Genomic DNA, 21406 nt, shown 5'->3' on the forward strand with positions numbered 1-21406 from the left:
TCCTGTGCAATCCTGTGGGATTTGACAGAGCCCTTCACTTACACTGCAGTGTTGAGGAGAAGGAGGGAAGAAGGTTGGAACCTGATGTCTCTTAAGCCCCATTCCCTTCCCTGGGAAAGATTTCAAACTATCTTTGGAGGCTTTCAGCTAGCTGCATCCCTTCTGTGGCAAAACTGGGAGGGGATGATCTGGCTTCGTGCACTTTTTAAAAAGCTTGATAAGTAAGAGCATTAACTTCTCCATGCTGGCTAAAAAAAGGCTTGCTAAACCCCTTGAAACCAATTGAGAAGCAGAGCAGCGTTAATCCTGGAAAATGCTCATGGTAGCTCAGTGACACATGGCCATGCACAGCCAGAACAGTGCTGCAAGTGATCTGCTCAAAGAGGACCACGAAAAGCTGCAGTTGGATTTTGGAGTGTGGATCAGCCCTTGGTGTTGCCTGAGTGGAAGTGGAGGCTCCTGCTATGAAACTTCTCCCACTGCCTCTTTAATATTTTGCTTTTCTTTAAGTAAAGTTTTCTCTATTGGGAATTTCTGACATTTTTCCATCTGCCTTCTGAGTCCAGGCTCATAGAGAATAGGCATGAAGTACAGCCATAAGAGCTTTTGCCTTTGGAAGGACTGTGTGTCCCTGTGTCTACCTGGGAAAACATTTCAGAATGCATTATCACCACTCACATTGTGCAGTGGTACAAACAGCACCTGTGTACTGGAAATGGGACCAAGGTCCCCTTGTCCCAGACGCTGTACCTCCAAGGAAGGAGAGGTAATCTCCATTTCCAATGCTACAGTTTAATCAGAAAAGGTATTTAAACTTGCAATGGACTTCTGTTGGATTAAACATATTTGGGTGAAGCACCTACCCTTCATTTAAGGTGTGAGAAGTCATCAGCTCTTTTATTAAATTAGCTTGGTGAAGCAATAGCACCCTCCATCCAAAACATGGGCTCACGTCAAGGCCCAAGTGAAAATGTGTGGAGCTTTTTTATAAGGAGCCTCAGTGGCATGGAAGGATGGAGTGTGCTGGGTGTAGTTTTAAGAGAGGGCTCTGTGGCTGTATGTACACAAAAGCATGAGAGAAAGAAAAAGGTATAACTACAGAGAGAAAAAAAAGAAGGAAACAAAGAGAAAACTTCAAAGGTGGACACAGAACTGCTGATGGTAGGACCCTGAGAAATATCTGAGAGAATTGATGCTTAGACTCTTGAAAAGGGCTTGGAAGTTTGGCAAAGAACAGACTGTTGTGTGACTCCCTTGGGAACACAGTGTTTGTGTAGTCCCTCTAAAGGAATTGCATCCAGGGAAAAACTCGATTTAAAAATTCTTTTAACTGAATGATCCCAAAGCTTTGCTAGTAGCTTGAGTTAAAAAGAAATTAGAAATCTTAGAAAAGAAATTACCACTTTTGCTCATTTTTAACAAACTTCTCTTCCAGCAATGAGTCCTCAGCAGGCAAACTAAAGTGTGTGCTATGGAAATTGTCTTCTAAAGATTGCACTGCTCCAATAACAAACAGAAATCTTCCATGTGACATGATGTAGCCTATCAAAACTGTGCTATATAACTCAAATTTCAAACTTCAAATAACTTATCACACCTCTGTTTGGTTTTGGTTCCTTTCAATTAATTTCTGTTGCTTTTCTGTAGAAGGATGGCAGACAGTTAAAGCCCGCAAGAATCAAGCAAACATTATCCTCCTTATACAAACATCACTGAAATCCTCTGATGCTCTTTGTTCCTTGACATGGTTTCCATAGGGGCCACTCCCTCAAGTCCTTGTTTAATTTTCAAATTTGCCCTGGAACCAAATTTTTCAATTATGCTCTGGCCACATGAGATTCTGCCAAGGCAGCTGAAAGGCAGAATTTCCAGACTTCAAGGGGGTAAGATATGAGGTGTCCTCTTTAGGGCATCAGATCCCCATCCTAGCTCTCCACAGGTAATCAGGAGGATGATGACTCCACAGTTCAGCCATCAGAGCTCTTAAGGATCTCAGTTATCTCACTGACAAACTCAGAGGTGTCAAGTCCTGCTTCATGTGTCACTTTGCCATAAATACAATACTCTAAGTAATCACAAGCTGGCATTAACCCTCCACCAGGCTGGCAGCTAAAAAATCTGGAGCTCTGGTGAGTTTTTTGAAAGAGACCTCCCCCCTTTTGCTGCTGTTTTGCCTTTGTAGTTTGGACACAGGACCTGGGAAGGCAGGATAGGCTTGACTCTACCTGCAGCATTACAAATGGCACCGACCCTCTAAAACAGGTCCAGGGAAAGTCACCTGGGTTCTCGGCTAGTCAGACAGTTTCTTTTGGCTCATTTCCAGGGAAAAGCACACACAGAGAAGGAAAAGGCAAAATCTAGCAATAAAATGAGTATCTGATCAATAGCTGGATCAGATGAATTTTAAACACAATGGCCTCCACTTTTCCCCTCCTTCCTCTGCTGTAAAGCCAAACAAATTTCCCTGCAACCATGGAGTGTTGCTGAAAAAAACCCAAAAAACAAGCATTCTATCAGAGTGGGAAATGACATCTATTTTTTCCCCAGATTAATGGCCATGTGTCTCCCTTCCCCCTCAGTGACAATGAGCTGATTTGATAGACACCTCTTAGCCTGTGTCACTCTCCCGTCGTGTTCTTCATATAGTGAGATTTCTTCTACTTCTTCTCCATGCTGTGCCACTCTCTAATATGATGACAAGGCAAAGTGTGGAACTGGGTGAGAAAAAATCCTGAGGCTGTATTCATTAACATGGAGAAAAGATTCAAAATAGCCTTGTTTCTTGGAAGGTTTGAGAGAAAAAAAAAATACATAGCTGAGAAACATCAATAGCTACTTATTCTCTCATTTAAAATCAGATCTGATCCATCCATCAAGACCAGCTAATCTGAGAACATCAAGTGGCCACAGGACTATAGTTCACAGACACTTTTTGCTGCCATCCTCATCCCTGAGTAAAAGGGCTCATTTTCCTAAGGGAGACAAAGTGGAAGTTCCCCTAGGAGGCACAGAGGTTTTCCTCTACCTCCCAGAGGAAGAGCTATTCACGAGCAGCATTTGCAGGGCTGACACTGTGAAACTGGCGCACAGCAGTGATTTTTTTCCCCACCTGTGTTGCGTGATGCCATTCGAGAATTGACAGCTCGGACACAGCCCTGCCCCTTCCCAAGGACTCTCCTGCCATGGCTGGCCTCTGCTTTAGGGCATAGGCAGGGCTGGGCTATGCTCTCCTGCCCAGGAAGGCATCCTCCAGCCCCCAGCCCTTTGCTGAGCTCGTGGCCTCTGTGGTTGTCCCAGGGTGACGTTGTGATGCTTGTATCCCCATTCATGTGTTCTATTTATGCTGGATATTATGTTCTGTGCCTTGAAGACTGGCTCTGAAGAGTGAAAGTTTTGTTTTGGTTTCTTATCAGCCACTCCCCCACAGCTGGTGGGACACACAGATGGGGCAGTACATGGTGCTGCTTTTGCTTTTTGCTTTGCTCTTGCTCTTGCTACTGCTTGGTCTTGCTTCTGCTCATTAGCTAGTTTAGCTAAACACAAATTTCTTCCTGGACTGTTTCTCCTTTCCTTTTTTTGGGCCTACTCAAACCTGCTCTGGCCTGGACTGGGAACACTGAGAGTTTGCACCCTGTGGCCTAGCGGGGCCTACTCTGGGCAGCAGCTGCCCCAGCACCGGAGGGACTGAGAACAGAGCGAGCACCCCCAAGAGAGACTTTCTGAATTTATCATCTTTTTCAGAGCAGTGAAAGAGTGGTGTCATCCTGTACTGGTAATTTTGTGTGCTGGGGGGTGCAGTGCCTGTTAAATAAACAGGTTCTTTCCACTTCTCTCTGAGGAATCCTTCCTGAACCGGTTTGGGATAGGGGCCCTGTGAGTTTTCTTTCTGGAGGGACCCACCTTTGGAAATTCTCTCCCAAATTTGCCCTAAACCAGGACAGTGGTGAGTGACTTTTCATCAAACATGAGAAGCTTAGAATGGCGCAGGTCCTGCTGGAGCAGGCAGACAAGGCTTTTGTTAATTACTCCTACAAATTCCCTTGGAAAAGCTGCAGCATGCTGGCAAGGCACCTCTTGGATTCCCAGGCTAGCCAGAGGCTAGTCAGAACACACAAGCCCAGGAACATGACCAGCATGCCTAATGTGAATGAATTCACTCCAGACTCTGCATACTAATTAGAAGCTACTTGCTGGTAAAGTAATAACTTTATTAGCAATAGAGCTGGTAGCAGCCCTCTCATTGGATCAATCAGCTGTCACCCATGCACCAAAATAAGGAAGCAAATCTTCATAAGCATAATTTGTAAATTGGCAACGAGTTCTGTCTCAAATATGACCCCAATTTAATCATCTAAATGGGAGGAAACTCCTTTGGGGATTCTGGTTTTTTCAAAGGAGACAATAATCAATGGTCACCACCAATTTGAACTGGCTTGAGTTTACTAAAAATTAGATATATGCACATCTTATCCATTCCATGTCTGTCTGTCTCTCCTTATCACTGTCATTTCACAAATAGCACAGAATATGCACCAGGACAAGATCTTAATGCACTTGTTAGAACATAACACTTTATCATTGTCAGGCAGAAAACCGAAATCCCAGTGCTGAGGATACAGGGCACTTTTAAAAGGGCATAAACAATTTAGCACAAATGAAAAATAAATTTGTCCTGTCTAATAAAGACCTCATAAATACACTGATGTAGTACAATAAGATGTATGAGGGTGGGGGGATGATGTCATTCTAACACAGGCTTTTTCATCAGTTTTGTTTTCCCACTTCAAGCAAATAAGGGGAGGGGAGATATGTCAGGTTACAAATGAGAATGAGAATCTGAGTTCTTAGCAGTAAATCCTCAATTTCAAAATCAAGAGATCTCCTCTTTAATGCTAAAAAGAAGATGCTGACAATCCTTGGAGATGCACGCAAAAACATATCAAGGAGTAGAATCTGCTCACAGTCCCTCCAAATTTGTGCATTTTAAACACAGACACAGGTACTTGCACACAGATAACCCTGTGTGTGCAGGTAACTCCTGAGGTCTGAGACTGCTTCTCACAGGGAGGAGCAGTACAGTCTTTCAGCCTATTAACAGTTTCTTGTCCCTATATGAATTTTGCAAGGTAGGGAATCATGTTCCTCCACAAACAAGACAACTGCTGGAGTAAGTTCTATCTCCTTTTGTGCTGGAAGGACAATGGGGAAAAGTGGAGGACTGTCCACTTTGGTAACAGGTATCAACACCACCAAGCAACAGAATCAATGTAATTTTAATTTTTTGGAAAGTTAAAATGGGTCTGTATGAAAGAAACCAGGAGAGACTTGTCCTAGAGGATGTCAGCTCCATTTATTGAGTGGTTCTTGGCCGAATATATCACTGACCCCTTACCTCCATGCAGAGTTTTGTCTCTCTATCCAACAAAGCACTATAGCTTACAAGGAACAGTTTTGCTAGGCTCTGCCCTCCAAATACAAGTTCCTTCTCCATACAAAACAGATGACAATCATTTTACATTTTGGTTTACATTTGCAAGCCCTTCCTGCCAGAAGCTCTGCAGTCAACCCTTCTTTACAGCAGAAACAAAACTCCCTTAGCAGAGGTGAAACCCTCAGGTTTTAATGATCACATCACCTACTCCTGTTTCCAACAGCTCTAAGTGGTGTTTTCAAATGGGGATAAACATTTTTGAATGTATATCAATGCTTTGCAGAGAGCTATTGTATGCAGGGATAGGTACCTCCCAGTGCCAGAGCAAAAATTAGGTAGTTTACATGCAAGGTCTCCCTGGAGCAATGAAAGTGCAGATAAAAGGTGAGAAAGGATAATGTTAAAATTTAAGTTTATTGCATAACATTAAGCATACATTTCTAGATTTTGACCAAGGTCAGTGTTTGGAGGAACAGGTCTTAAAAAAATTTACCAAATATTCCCTTTTCTTTCAATTTAACTTGACAGTTGATTCAAAGCTTGAGCTAAATAAAGTATCCTTAGCCAAATAAAATAAGCTTAATTTTTTTATGCACACCTCATGACCTATGCCTTGCCTTCCCAAATGACTTTTGCTGCATCCTGTCCTATGTGCAGCTGCAAATATTGTGTGTCAAAGGTATCATGTGCCCTTTACCAGTGGAGATGAGTAAGGAAGAGCTCAAACCACGAAATAATTTTGCTCTTTCATTGCATCTCTCTCCAATTTGGTGTGGCGGATTTTTGTCTCTTTACCTTGCATTTGTTCCACTTGCTTGGTCATAGGAAACAAAAATACAGTATCATTAACATTTGGTCAGAACAGATGAAAGGAGACTTAATCAGAATTAGCACATTATCCATAGAAACACATAATCCTTGTGCATGATTTCTTAATGGAGCACAACCAGTGGTGTAGTGGTTCTGAGGAAATTAACCAATTTTGTAGCTATTGATGAGAAAGGATAGAAAAAGAAAGAGTGAGAAAGAGAGAGAGTTCTTTTCAAGTGGGAAATATGAAACAAATTATTTTTTCCCCTAAGACCACACAGAGACAATACACTGCTTCATGAGGAGTAGTTTTGAATAAAAAGATGTTGTGAATCAAAAACCTCCCACCTCAAACCAACACAGAGGTCTGAATCTCACAAGCAAATTTTTCTGTAGAGACTCATGGTCCAGAAACAAATCCAGAATTTAAAGTGGTCAGAAAACAGTGCTAATTCTGTAATTTCTGAACAAAATTCCTTTTGTTTGTACCAACATCATAGGATTTGCTTGTTTAGGATGCATCCTAGGCAGCTAATGGTGTGCTTTAAGAAACTTCAGTTTCTATCAGGTCTACAAGTTAGCCCACTTTCAGTTCTGGAATTAGCTACAGTCAGCAGGAGCCACCTGCATAGGAAAGGAAATAACATGGTCCTTAGCACCTGGGGAAAGGAGAGGGGAACATTTCTAATGAAAGAGCCCAACACCTCATTCCTCAATTTTTGAGCAAAATGAACAAACTTCACTTAGAAATGATAGATTTTCATCAAACACGTGAACCGGGGGAAAAAAAAAAAAAAAAAAGGAAGTCTAGGAGGTTACATGGGCTATATTTTAAAATTGAGAAATACAATGACAAATGACCACCAGCACCTAATTAATTTCTCCCTTTTTTATGTGCTTGTTTTTCAGAAATGAAAGAAATCAGCAAATTAGTGCGTGATGAGATTGTTGACTGACTTTACTGAATAAAGCTCTAGATGGAACCTGAAGTGTCCTCTAATGAATAATATTAGGATCTAATACTATCTTTACAAATTTACAGATGAAGTGTACAGGATAAACTTCTTTAGAAAAGCTCAGCAAGCAGATAGGCCAGACACACTGCACCTCTTAGGGTGGCTAGCTCAAATTAAATCATGAGCTGAGAAGGAATAATCCTGGTAGGTTCAGAAAACCAGTTTTAAATCTGGTCTGCTAGCAAAATTCTGAATGTATTTACTCTGGATTCCATTTCTTAACCCATATTAAAGCTCCATAGCATAATCAATTACGGGCTTATTGCAAAGTACAGTAGGATCCAATCTCTAGGAATGCCTCAGGGTATGTCTTAGAAGAACGATAAAACTAACAGTAATGGGGCTACAACTTCTAAGGCTAATTTTCACAGTTACAAATTTTATAAATAAATAGAAGGAATGTCAACTCTCAGTCACTCAGCTTGAGGTCTCTCATGCTGATAACTCCTCTCTTCTCAGATACTCTCCCTTTCCTCAGATATATTCCTTTTTCTGTTCTGAGGCCCCTGGGACTTGTTCAAAGCACTTCCATTCCTACCTTTCACATCACTAAATGGAGCAAAGAACTAAGGCAACAAGGAATATGCAGCAAGTACAGGAGGGGATGGTGCCCTCCTTCATGTTGCATCTCAAGGAACAATCATACCACCCGCGAGCGTGATTTCATGAGATCTCAAAGCAAGCAGCATGAGGCACTGCCAGATGGAGGAGAGGCTGCCTTGGAAAATTCAAGAGCTATGGGTATTGACATTGGTTGTTTTGCAGCAGTTTCTCTTCAGCAGGCAAAATGACAAGAGAAAAAAGACTCCCAAACTCAGTGACTGTCTTGCCAGAGTTCCTGAGATTGTTTATTTCATATCATGCAAAGGAAAAACACAAGGAGCATTCTTCCACTGCAGCTGTCATTTCACACTGGACACAACCCAGGTCCCCTGCCAAGCCTCACTAGACTCAGGTAAATTGCTGTGTCTCACCAGTGTACACCATGGGAAACCTACAGTGTATTTGTGGAAACTTGGGGCACCAGGAATAGTTCTGTGTCTGCTCTGGGGTGCCCTGACCCCCAGGGGAGCAGTGACTTTGACCCTCATTCATGGAGAAAGTTTCCCAGATTTCAAGATAGACCAGAATCCACAAAAGTGGGAAACAGATTATAGAGAGTAGTGTAGGTGCATCACTTGGTGAGAAATTGAGGTTTTGGGATTTTTAGTATGTTGTGGATGGAAGCAAGATGGAGGGCACAGGGTGTCATCCTGGGTTTATTCTTCATGCTTCTTCTTCCTTCTTCTCCATGGGTTTGGGTGGCATTTTGTAATTGGGCAGAAAAGTCCTCATTGCAGCTCTGTGGGATCAGTTATTGGGTTAAAAGGGAAAATAATCCAGGTGTCAGCTCTTCATTGGATAGTTTAGTCTTAAAAGACCTTGTACCAAGAGATTGTTGGGCATATTGTGCCTTCTAATGAAAAGCTGCCAAACTCACAGTGATGAGACTGTTTTACTGATAAGAAATAATAAACACCTGAGTCCAAACATGAACTATGGACTCAAGTGCCTTCAATCCTGACCCAGAGAAACCCACAACTGGGACCCCCACATGTATTAAACTGGTTTTGCCTTCAACCCTGCCAGTGATGGGGACAGACTTGAGAAGAAAAAACAGACTACGTGTGTCAACATCTGGTTGTGCAGATAACACCAAGAGCAGATATTCAGCTTTTATCATTGTGGGGCTCTCTCTGAGCATCAAGGACTGGTAGGAAAAGATGATCAAGGGGGACAAAGAAGTTTTGTCAATAGGCTGGTCAGCCTGGTAAGGAGTGTGGTACAGTAGGGTTGGCAGGGGAGAGTGAAGAATTGGTGCAACAGGATGACAAAGAAGGGTTTTATGATAATGTGGATAAGAGAGAAATTCCATTTAAACGTGATAAAAAACATTTTACTATAAGAGTGTTTGAACATGCAGCAGGTTGTCCAGAGAATGTGGTGTCTCCATGTCTGCAGATATATCAGACCTGACTGGGCATTCTCTGAGCAACCTGCTGTGAGTGACCTCTGACCAAGCGGGTAAGACTAGCCAAGCTCTAGAGGTGCCTTCCTGATTCAACCATTCTTTGATTCCACCCTTCCTCTCTCTCCACTCCCTCCTGCATCCCTTTCAAAGATATTTTTCCACAGTTTCCACACCAATGCAGCTCTCTCAGAGATGCAAACACAGAAAAAGGTGTCTGGCACTGCTACTTGGTGGTGTGGTTCAAATCCCAACAGCATTTTGTCTGTTAACATTTCCAGTGTGCCTGTCCTGGAGGAGATCACACTGGAAACAATGAGACCAGAGGCAGAGAGGAAAATGTACCTTGTTATTTCAGAATCCTCCATTAAAATGTAATCTGTTGTACGTGGTTATAATCTTTGACAACAAATGTTGGCCTTAAAGGATAAGATTGAAAACCACGGGGAAATAACATGCAGTGAAAATGGCCAAAAAAAGCATACCAATATCTACAAAGCCTTCAAGATCTAATATGATCTAATAAACAGAAGATCAACCTGGAATCTCAAACCGGATAAATCCTTGCCTCTGCTGCTCCCTTGGTTATTGAATGTCACACAGGTCACTTGACCATTCTTTCCATAATATCACTTATGCACCCAGTTCTTCTTGCTCCAACACCTAGATGTGAAATGGGGTTTAGAGCATTTAACTTCCCACTCTCTTTATGTGATTTCAGAATTAATTAGTTCTTTTGTGTACGAGGAATTCTAATGCTGCTGTTGCCATCTGAGCATCCTTTGCAGATAGTAAATACATTTTATAGGGATACTAACACAGTTTCTGTGCAGTTGTACAATGGATCTGTTGTCACCTACAAACAGTATCGTGGTTTGCATTGGATGTTTACACAGGAGAAGAATGATCCTTCTGGGGGCCATCCCTCACCAAGAAACCCTTGATGAAAATGTATTTGCTGCTGGATTCTTAAGGGAATTCCACCCTGGTTTATAGTCACTCATTTCTCTCTCTGGCCAAATTCAGCAAAACCTGTGCCTCTGCACTTTGAGACATCCAAAACAAGATGTTCACCATCCTCCTGCTGGAACACAACAGTCGTGCATGGCAAAATAGAAAACTGTTCATTATGTACAGCCTGCTTAAGCCAGAATCTCAAAAAGAAAGAAAGATAATTTTTTGCTTTCCCTTTATTAAGATATGAGAGTTGTCAGAGAGCATTCTAGATGTTTCATGGCTTACAAATGTGGCATCGTGTTACGAAGCATTGAGGCATTGCAAGGCACAGCTAGAACCAAGGCTGATGTCCCAGTATTCTGTATGGGTTCCCAGTGTATTCACCCATTGGATTGCACCAAGGCTGATGTGTATTTTGTGTGGGTTTCCAGTGTATTCACCCATTGGATAGCACCAAGGCTGATGTGTGGCTATTTTGTATGGGTTTCCGGTATATTCACCCACTGGATAGCACCAAGGTTGATGTGTGAATATTTTGTTTGGGTTTCCAGTGTATTCACTCACTGGAAAGCCCTTTTGCCTTTGGTTTTGCCAGATTCCCACAGACTGGGAATTGCTCAGGTAGACAATGAGTGATACCTCCCCATTCTAGCAAGTCCATTTCCCTGGTAGTTCTGGCAGGCCAACAACTGCAGGAAAAGCACCCAGTTGCTTTTTTCCTGGAGTAAATCTCCCTGAAATGCCAATGGGAACATTTTGCAGGGAAGGATGCTGAACAAAGCAAGTTTTCTTCATGCCATTAACACTGTTCTCAGTTCTGGACTCTGTAGTTCTACCTGTGCTGCAGAAGATTGTATAATTTTTCCAGGAGCTCATTGTTACCTGGAATGATTCACTTCCACAAGCTGTAACCACCCGGCCAGGCTGACAGAACTGTGAGGCACAAAGATCCAGACCCCAAGCTTCCAAGGCAGGGTAAATTGTACATACATGTACGAGGCCATGCTGAGAGTGAGGTGCAGCACAGGACAACGTGGTGGCCCCTTGGGTGCTTCACATGTCTGTCATGTGGAGTGCTGTAGAACTGAACAATACAGACCTTTTAATTAGAGGTGGAGACAGATACCTCATGCATCCATGCCAGAAATACCCAACCTGCCTGTTTTAAATAGATTTTCATCCATGGCCGAGTTCTTTAAACTTTCTCCTTTTATTAAAACAGCTCAACTGAGACCATTTTAATGTGCCCCCATCTAGTTATTTTATTGGAAAATATTAAAAGTGTGGACCAGGTGAAATTAAATGCTTTGAAAGCGGAAATCAAGCAGTACTTTTGGTTTCTAAAATCAGCTTCTCCTCCTTGTGCTGATGCACTTAATACTATCCCCTTATTTAAGAGGTATTGTTTGAGCTAAAATTGTGAGTAACTCTGTAATGGGCATGAACAAAGGAAATGATAAGTAAGAAAAATACAGTTCATTAGAGAGAGTGTGATTAAAAGGGGAAATGGGCTTACAAAGGCTTGAGATATTTTTCTCTCCTTATTAACCAATTTTCTTAGTGTTCCCTCCACCACATGCCAAGGGTAGATGGGAATAAAATCAGGAGAAGCCAAAGACAGCACGTCCTCCCCCAGCTGCTGAGACCAGCAGGTGACCTGCAGGGAAAGGCTGGAAGGGAGGCACAGAACTGACCCTTTGTGTCTCAAGCACAGGTGTCAGGTCTTATGGGTGGGACAGACCAAGCTGCCACTTTCCAGACTGGCATGGCCCAGCTGAAGGCTTGGCCTGGGTGGTACAGCCTCCTGCATGGATCAGGAGCCAGCTGATGTCCTCTTGTGGGCAAGCAGAAGTCCATAACCAGCAGCGCCCACGTGCCTCTTACCAAACCAACCAGGCAGCCAACCTTCAAAATAATTCTGATTTCAGGTGAGAATGGCCAAGGGAAGAGGGGTTTTAGGAGAGTAGCTAGCAGGAAATGAACTCCTCAAACAAATATATTGCAAAACTTTTTATCCACTATTAAAGTAGCTCCTCCTGGATCCCACTGAAGAACTGTTTGTGATTTCGCTCCCATCTGGCACTAAGGTCATTTGCAGAGTGTGGTATTTTTGGGGTCCCCCGTCGTGGGGAGGAAAGACGAATCTGACTCCATGTTCTTAGAAGGCTAATTTATTATTTTATGTACTTATATTATAGTGAAGAATGTTATACTAAACTATACTAAAGAATAGGGAAAGGATACAGACAGAAGGCTAAAAGATAATAATAATAAACTCGTGACTCGTCTCAGAGTCCAGCACAACCTGACCGTGATTGGTCATTAAGTCAAAACAATTCACATGAAACCAATCAAACAAACACCTGTTGGATAAAAAAATTTCCAAACCACATTCCAAAGGAGCAAAACACAGAAGAAGCAAGTGAGATAATATTGTTTTCCTTTTTCTCTGAGGATTTGCAACTTCCCAGGAGAAGAATCCTGGGCAAGGAGGATTTTTCAGAAAATATGACGGTGACAACAGAGGACAGGAACAGGGCCTTGGATACTGTCACCATGGACATGGGGTTGTCACTGTGGCGCTACCAACAGCCTGGTCCCAGCCCTGTGCCAGGCTGTGCATGAGCTCAGGGTGGGAATCCAGCTGCTCTCCTTCTCCCCATTGGAGGCTATCCCTGACTGGGCTGCCCCTTCTGTCATGAGCAGGCTCTGGAAGAATTGCCTGGACACTCAAACAGTTCTCCAACCCCAAACATTCCGTTTCCTTGGCACAGCTTTGAGGTGAATTGCCCACTAACCCCTGCCATACCCCATGCAGAACACTCTTTCCTTTGTAACCAGAGGTGTGCAGAGGAGTTTGCAGTGGGATCCCAGCAAGGCTTTGTGGTTCACGTTATCTGAAGGCTGAGAAAAGTTCCTCCAGGCTAAAGCACAAGTGCAAGAGAGGGCAAAGAGCAATCCCTGGAGCTGTGGGAGAAGAGAGGGGGGACAAGGCACAGAGTCAGTGAGCCAAAAGGGCATTTTCTGGTGTAATCAAGCTGCAAAGGCTGACTGCTAAAACATGCCTATCCCACCTACCCCAGCACAGCATCAGTGTAAATGGCACCAGCTCAGCTGGGAGCGAGGTGAGGCCTTCCTTGGGGACAGCATGACAAAGACATGACACCACAGCTGGCCTTTCATGAACCTCATGCAAGACGCAGCAAATCCATTTCACGCAGGTCCTACTCGAAGGAACAGCTGTGTATGGTCACATTGCACCACTCTCAGGAAAAAAATAGGAAAGAAGAGCTATGGGAACAGTAATTCTCCCAAATTTTGGATCTTTGTGCTTTTTATTTCCATGAACATAGCTATGAAGACATAGTAATGCAAATAAAAACATGTAAAATATGACTTTGATTTGACCTTAAGACGATATAGGATATGGATAATAAATAAAATATTTCTGAAACTAAGGAATAAATCTAGCTCTGGGAATTCTCGGGGAGGGGAACAAGCATTCATAAAAATTCACTCCTCTCTGAGCTGCAGCCCTGAACCTCCCATGCACTAGATGGGAGACACTGATAAATCTAGGAGGCCATATGTGCCAACCAGCTCATATGTTTTCAGTGAGCAATGACAGGGAGCCAAATTGCTTTATTCCGATTAGTGAAGGTCCTCTGACTGCAAAATACACCGTACAAAAAAAAAAAAAAAATTGAGTTTTAGTTCACTGACACATCAATTTAAGAGAATTATTACTCTCACATAGAGGCCAAAGCATGTATCTCCCTTCATGTATGTGCAGTAAAAACTAATTGTCAACTTTTATGTAGGGGTGAAAGGGAAGGGAGAGAGGAGTGGGAATGGGACCTGCAGCAGCATGTCCTGACTCTCGTGTGTTATCTCAGTGGCAAAACTGGCATTTTGTTCTATTCCTAAATTCAAACCAAACTCTCTATAAATAGCACCATGACTTGCATCATTTCCAGTTAGAAAGAAGTTTCTAGCAAGCACTTTCATGCAGCTTCTTGGTCATAAAGTCTCCCAGATGGCCAGAGAGACCACTAATGAAATCCACGACTGGACCATCTCCTGCTGCGGCTCAAACACTGCTCGCCTTCCTCACAGAAGTGATTTGGTAGGGGAGGGAGCCAAGGTGCCTGGGATTTGTGTGGTCAGTCCAGAGCCTCCTCTGGGTGGGTTTGAAGCCCTGTCATGTGCTGGAGCTGATTCAATTATGCCATTTCCTGATTTGCTCCCCTCGCCCAGAGGAAGGGGGGCGGCGGCTCCAACGCCGCTCAGACAATGGCCATGGAAATTGATGTTCCTGCAATATCTCCAGGCCTCCAGAGATTCCTATTTTAGCTATTGTACGGAATGCTTCGCTTTCACTGCTTCTCTCCTTCACTTTTGTTTCCCAGCTCCTGCCTTGGCTGGGGCTCTGGCTGCTGCAGGTTTCTTCATTGCATATTCAGGAGATCTACTGGTGCAAAGCAACTCATTTCCAGCACCTGAAATTCGCACCATGGAGGCAGAAATAATCAAATATTTTGAAAAAAACTAGTGAAGCAAAACACTGCACATTAATTATTGTGATAGTTATAGGATAATAACTAATTATTAATTATGATTTCCGGCAATTGCTGCCTTGTATTTCCTTGAAATCTTCAGCTCAGCATTGAAATTTGTACGAGTTCCTCTAATGCAGCATTTTTACAATCAAAATATATAGCATGCTCCCATTTTTTTGCTGGAATGATTTTACTCTGTGATAAAACAGGAACTGGCCTTTCCCAGGATAAGAAAAGAAGAATTTATACAGCTTACAGCTCTGGCACTACCTGTGCCAAAACCAGAAAAGGAAAGAGAGAACAAAATGGGGCTTTTCTAATCCCAGCTTTCTCCTATCCCCAGTTATTTCACCACTTCTCCATTTTCTCACAGCAGACTGATTTGCTTTCAAAATGAAGGCCTAGCTGACAGACAAGTGTAAGAACAAAGGGTTCCGAACAGGAAAAGGGACTTTGGGGAGGCACTGGGCATGGGGAGGAGTGGGGTGGCTGGGACTCCAAAGCGGGGACAGGAGGGATGAGGAGGCTGAGGGAAGGGCAGCCTTGTGCATGGGTAGTGGGCAAATGATAGACAATGACAGAGAAGAGGGATTGAAATTAAAGAGAAACTGAAAAGAAAGGGAATCTGGGGGCAGCTCTTGGAGCAGGAGGTGTCTCATTCTCTTGCCAGAGGGAGGAAATGGAGGGAGGTAGGAGGACCTGACTGCCTGAATGAACATCCAGGCCAAGTGGAGCTCCTCCCCTGCCTGCCAAGGCTGAGCCCTGATCCACAGAGGGCTTGGTTAGATGTCCCTGCTGAAGGGAAATAACATTCAGGAAGAGAGTATGCAAATTGCTTCAGAAAATGCCTTGCACCTTTCTGCTGAATTTGAAAAGCGCCCAGTGATGTGGGACTTGTACATGTAGCTCACAGCTGGGGATGCTGAGGGAGCACAAGGGCTCCTCCAGGCCACTCATTCACTCTGCCCTGGTGCCCAGGCCAGCACTTCCTTCTGTGGAGTCATTCTGACGGCATGGGTCCCAAACTGGGGGCAGGTGACTCCAGAGGGCAGGAGTGGAGTTGAAGATGGGGAGAGAAAGGGAGAAGTGCTTGGGAAAAGCTACCAAGTCTTTGGTTTTCCTCCTTGCTCTCCTCGCTCTGGCTGCTGTTGGCTTTGGGGTACTTGGAAGCCAGACTGGGACCTCAGCCTACAACTAAGGTGAAAGTGTTCCCTCCTTGTGAGGGCTGGCTCACCCTCCTCAGCTGCTGAGCTGAGTGGGGACAAGGACAAGGCTCTTGGAGGCATTCCTGCATCCCATTTCCCCAGTGGAAAGCCCAGCCCTTCTGGCCAGCACAGTGAAGAGAAGGGGCAGCTCTCCCCAGGCCATCCAGGGTGCAGTGCCATGGGCATGTGTCAGTGGAACAGGGAGCTGGGAGGATGAATGGCAGGGCAGGAGCAGGCAGTGAGGCACAGGGTTCAAAAACTGACCACTGGGGAGATTTTTGGGACAGCTCTGGTCAGGATAAACACTGACTTTGTTGGACTTTGTGATGCAGCAATACTTCTGCTGGGCACCGGGCAATATGGGTTGTTCCCCATTTGGGTTGTTTCCCCATCCAGAAGAAACTGGAAGGAGCTGGAAGCAGGCAGGTAAGTGTTTGGAATAGACCAAAATGTAATCAGAAATGCATCTGTGGGAGGAAACCAAAGTGCTGCAGGATGTAAAAAAAAATAAATTAAAAAATATTAAATGGTTTAGAGCCACTACTTGACATATCTGAAGTGTTCAAGCATTCAGACCTTAATAAGCAGCACTAACAGGAAGGGCAATTTCTTAATGACAGCATTTGCTACACAGACCTTTATCCCTATCAGAGATGCAGAACAGGAGCTGGGCAATCTAATGGAGATTAACTGCTCAAAGGAAATAAAAAACACAACAGTTCCACATGGCACTGGCTGCTGCCTCAGCTCCCTATCCCCTGGCAGCTTCCCAAACACACAAGTTCATACCGTGAATGCTGAATTGGAAAAGCTGGAGGGCAGAGCTGTCGTGGAAACCACAGAGGGAGAGTGTACATGAAGAAAAGGCTTTCTGCATGACAGGATCTAAACTGGAAGATACTTCTGCTGGGGAAATGGCCCCACATACCAAGACTGAGCCAGGAAAAAATGGCCTTGCTACAGTGTTGTTGATTAAACCTACCGTGATTCAAAGCAGCACCAATTTGCTACTTAATTGTAACCAGGCACAGAAAGGAAAGAGAAAACAGTAAGAGAGCATTTTCTCACTGCATCTAGCTCACCTATTTAATATTTCTGTTCATAGTGACTTATTCCACATGCAGAGTGTAGGCATTTATTTAAATAATAGATAGATGCCTATCTCCAGGTACAGAACCAGGCATGCTACAAAGTACACAAACAAATTAATGCTAGGCTCGGCGCCCAGATAAGAAGGCTTACCAAAACAAACAAACCAACCCCAAAAGCTCACATCTCAGCAAAAGAAAAGAGTCCCAAAATAACGTAGGAAGTATGAGAGTAAAAAGTTGTTATGCACCTGTCTGGAAATGTGTGATTAGTTGTGCTACATCAGCCAAGGTTTCCTTATGATAAGCACTGTACCTCTCTGTGGTGGGAGATGGTCTGCTGTCCAGCCATGAGAGAGGAGTCTGTGGCTTAAAGAAATAAGATTTGGCCCAAATTGCATGCAGAGCTAGGAACAACTACAGAATGCTCTCCTCCCAGTCCCAGATTCAGGGATCACACACTGCTGAGATTCAATGTCTCTTGAAATTCAGCATGGAATATTAAATGCTTACCTGAGCTTCCCTCTCTGAGCTCACACTGTGCCTTCCAAGCTAGGGAAAGGGTATTCAGGGTTGAAATCTGAAATTGTTAAGGACAGGATTGGAAGAAGATGAGTAAAAAGCCCTGTAGAAGCGATGTCTTATATGAGAAAAGTCAGAAAGCAAGGACAATTCAGTATCTGTCTCATTTGCTTTCGAAGGACACAGCAAAGCAGCAGTCACTCAATAGCCTCAGGCCTGGATAATTAAAACCTTTATATAATGTCAGGTAAGAGCAAACAGTCATTCCATGGTGGTGTGGTTTAACTCCAGATGGCAACTATGCACCACACAGCCAGTTCCTCACTCTCCCCGTGCTGGGATGGGGGAGAGAAAGGGTAAAAATGAGAAAACTCAGAAAAACCGTAGGTTGAGATAAATACAGTTTAACAGGTAAAGCAAAAGCCATGAGTGCCAGCAAAGCAGAACAAAGAATTAATTCCCTGCTTCCCATGGGCAGCCATGCCCAGCAGAGCAGGGCTGCATCACGTGTGATGATGACTTGGGGACACAAACACCACCACTCTGAATGTTCTTCCTCCCTTCTTCCTCTTCCCCAGCTCCACATACAGGTCATGATGCCACATGCTCTGGGACATCCCTTGGAGTCAGCTGTCCTGGCCGTGTCCCCTCCCAGCTCCCTGTGCACCCTCAGCCTCCTCATTGGTGGGTTGGGGTGGGCAGCAGAAAAGGCTCCTGTGGCTGTGTGAGCTCAGCAGTGATGAGAACACCCCTGTGTTATCCTCCCCTGATCCAGCTCTAATCCCAAACACAGACCCACATGAGCTACTATGGAAAAAATTCCCTCTGCCCCAGTCAAAACCAGCATGCGTGGCAGACTGAATTCCAAGCCTCCTTCCCACTTGCAGCTCGGGGTTGTGGGTTTTTTTCCTTTTCCAGAGCATCTTGAGCAGATAATCAGAGCGTGCTGACATTCAGCAGTAATCAATTAGCGCCTACTTTAGATTAAATTGAGAATATGTAAATTGGACTCCTCATCAGGCACCACAGTCAACATTGCTGAGACACTCACCATGCTCCGAACATATCAAACAGATGAAATGCAGAAGTTGTTCCAAATCCTTTTCCAAAATAGGAGGCCAGGTGAGCTATATCAACCATTTAAGATTACTGTTATCTTTTTTCGTCATCGTTGTTGTTTTCTTTTGGTTTTGTTTTTTAACTTATTAGCTTCTGTTAAATTAGCCTCTATGATTCTCTTGCCAACCTGACACAAAGCTGACAATTTTATGGAGGTACTTACATATATGATTTGATAAAATGCACCACTTATAAATTAACACAAGGAATCTGACCCTAAAAGGTGCATTACAACATTCTTCCTGCTTATCCTTGTCCACAGTGAAAACACAGCCACCACCAAGTGTCAAGAGCTCGTGCTGGTCCTGGCAATGTTTGGAATAATTCCACTTCAGTTCATGAAAGCACAAAGAGGATAATCCTTGGTGCCATCCCACTCCCAGTGCCAGAGCACTCAACCCTGCTGGTTAGCCAAGGCTCTGCAGGACCAGCCCAGAAGTCACACAGTGCTACAACAGAAAAGGCTCACAGGAGCCACTTGCATCTTCAAACATTGAGCAAGGAGCTTAGGAAGGGTCTCTTAATTTTTCTTATCATGGGGATTTTTTTTCCTGTCTGAGCAGCAAACTTTCTATCAGACCTCATCTTGGGTCAGTGTGCCTGACCTTTCATTGTAAATTAAAAATGTTGATTCTTCATCACCTCACTTTCCCTGCATCCACCCTCAGCTGATCACATTTGGAGAGAGACAATAACTGGACCTCACTTTTAATGGTTATTGTAGAAGTTGCTCATTAAAAAGAGCATCTAACCTGTGCAAGGATAAAAGAAAGCATGGATGTGTTAAAACACACGTATTTGAGTGAGGTTGGCTTTTAAAAATATACTTTTTACCTCTTTTTACGGATCATCATCTTACATAGAAGAGTTTATCTTCTGGCCTCTGAATGCACATGATTGCCATGATTATCGGGGGTTTGCATTTCATTCTGCTTCAACAAAAGCCCTCTGCTTCAGCCTCCTCTTCTCTCGCCTGTGCTATAGGTGAGATCGTTTCTGCAGAGACCACTTTGTCATTTTTGCTCAAACGTATCCCATTTACATAACTCATGAGGCATTAGCAAAACGCCCCCCTCGCACCACGCCGCTCACGCACACATACGTGCGTATAAAGCTGTCACACCGTGCCCACAATAGCATAACAACGTGCAGCAGATAGATTACTCCTGTCCCTCAGTTTGTTTTTGTGATTAGCACGCATGACGCAGACCCAATAGACATTAGCATGTCCGGGAAGCACTCACAATAAATTGCCAGAGCTACTAATAATTTAGATATTTTTATGACTGTTCAGTGCTGGCTAATTTCGCCTAATAAAATCCCATTAAGTTGCTGCCTAGTCCTTTCCCTTCCTCCAAGTCCCCGAACGGGACTTATATGCTAATTGCAACCAGTATATGCTAATTAGACCTCATTTCCATTTCTTAAAGAGATAAGCACTGCCTTGCGCCAACCCATCATTAACACCTCCCACCTTTGCCGCAACCTTTCCGTCTGGCTCTCGCAGCGGCGCGATAAAGCATCGCTCTGGGCTCCCCGGCAAGGGGGAACGGGGATGTTCTGCTCCTCCGGGCACTGCGGGGAGGGCAGGGGGAGCTGGGGATGCTCTCCTGCCCTCGCCGCCTTCCCGGGAATTCTCGGGAGTCTCGGTGTGGAGCAGAACGCGAGCCGGGGCTGCGGCGGGTTCGGGTCCTGCGGCTCCCCCTCCGCTCCCCGCAGCTCCCGCTCTCCATCACGCCCAGCTCACGCGGGTTCATTAGAGCTCCGGGGATGCAATCAAGAGTTTATCATGCTTGAAGGGGCGGCGAGTCTCCCTGCGCTGCCTAATGCGATTTCGCAGCGCTGAAATGTAGTCGGAATTAGATCCATATTAAAGATGGGTTAGCAGAGAGGGAGCGCAAGCGAGAGGCAAGCCCTGCTCTGGTTTTAGAAACCACAAGGTGTCTTTAAACTGCGATGCCCTAAGCTTTGCTTTTGGGAGGGTGACCTTCAAATCCCCGCGAGAAGATTCATCAGGAGTTTTCAGGGTGAATACATAAGAATTCAAGCAAATTCCAGGCTGGGTGTTTAGGCCGGCAGCCTTGCTTCGTGGTCTCAGGACCAGAGGCTGAGCTTGTCAGCACTGGAATAAAAGCTCACCAGGGAAGAAATGAATCCATGGCGTAAGGAGGGAAACTCCCAGGTTCCACAGTGTGAAACCAGAGCAGTGCCACCAGCACAGCGCAACTCGGCTGTGAGTTTAGGCGAGTAGCTTATCAGCACATACTTTTCCCTATAAAAAACATTACTTGAAATTACTTAGAAATGCCATTTCCCCTTCTGCCTTTTCCAGAAAGCGAACTGCAACGTTTTACTGTCTGAGAGAGACAATTGCAAAGTCAAAGGATCTGGGAATATTAGCGAAGCCATTGTTTGAAAAAGAAGCAGCTTTGAAACATCATTTGCAAATCTATTCATTATTCTGAAATGCTAAATGCAGTAAGAGCAGGTTTAGCATCTGTCTACTAACCAGCTCCCTGATTATTACCCAGCGGAAGAGGAATGCAGGCAGGCAGAGCTTTGCTCCGGGAAGCCCAAACACTGTGGGTGTGAAGTGTTCCCAAAACGTGCAGACCCCTGGAGCCCCCGCCCCAGGCAGGGCCTTTTCACATCTTTGTGCTGCCTTTGACAAATGAGGGAGTGTGGCTCTTT

General features: G+C 44.3%; 1 long non-coding RNA gene across 1 annotated transcript; it reads right to left on the minus strand.

The window, feature by feature from the left end:
- Window positions 1–12243: 12243 nt before the first annotated feature.
- LOC113458925 (uncharacterized) lies at window positions 12244–20405 on the minus strand. The gene is made up of 3 exons (XR_003379679.2): window positions 20190–20405; window positions 17588–17654; window positions 12244–13189 (listed from the first exon to the last, which is right to left on the minus strand). It is a non-coding gene; the product is annotated as an uncharacterized LOC113458925 (long non-coding RNA).
- Between the last annotated feature and the right edge of the window lie 1001 nt (window positions 20406–21406).

The sequence above is a fragment of the Zonotrichia albicollis genome, chromosome 2, assembly GCF_047830755.1.
Source record: "Zonotrichia albicollis isolate bZonAlb1 chromosome 2, bZonAlb1.hap1, whole genome shotgun sequence".
In the NCBI taxonomy this organism is placed as follows: Eukaryota; Metazoa; Chordata; class Aves; order Passeriformes; family Passerellidae; genus Zonotrichia; species Zonotrichia albicollis.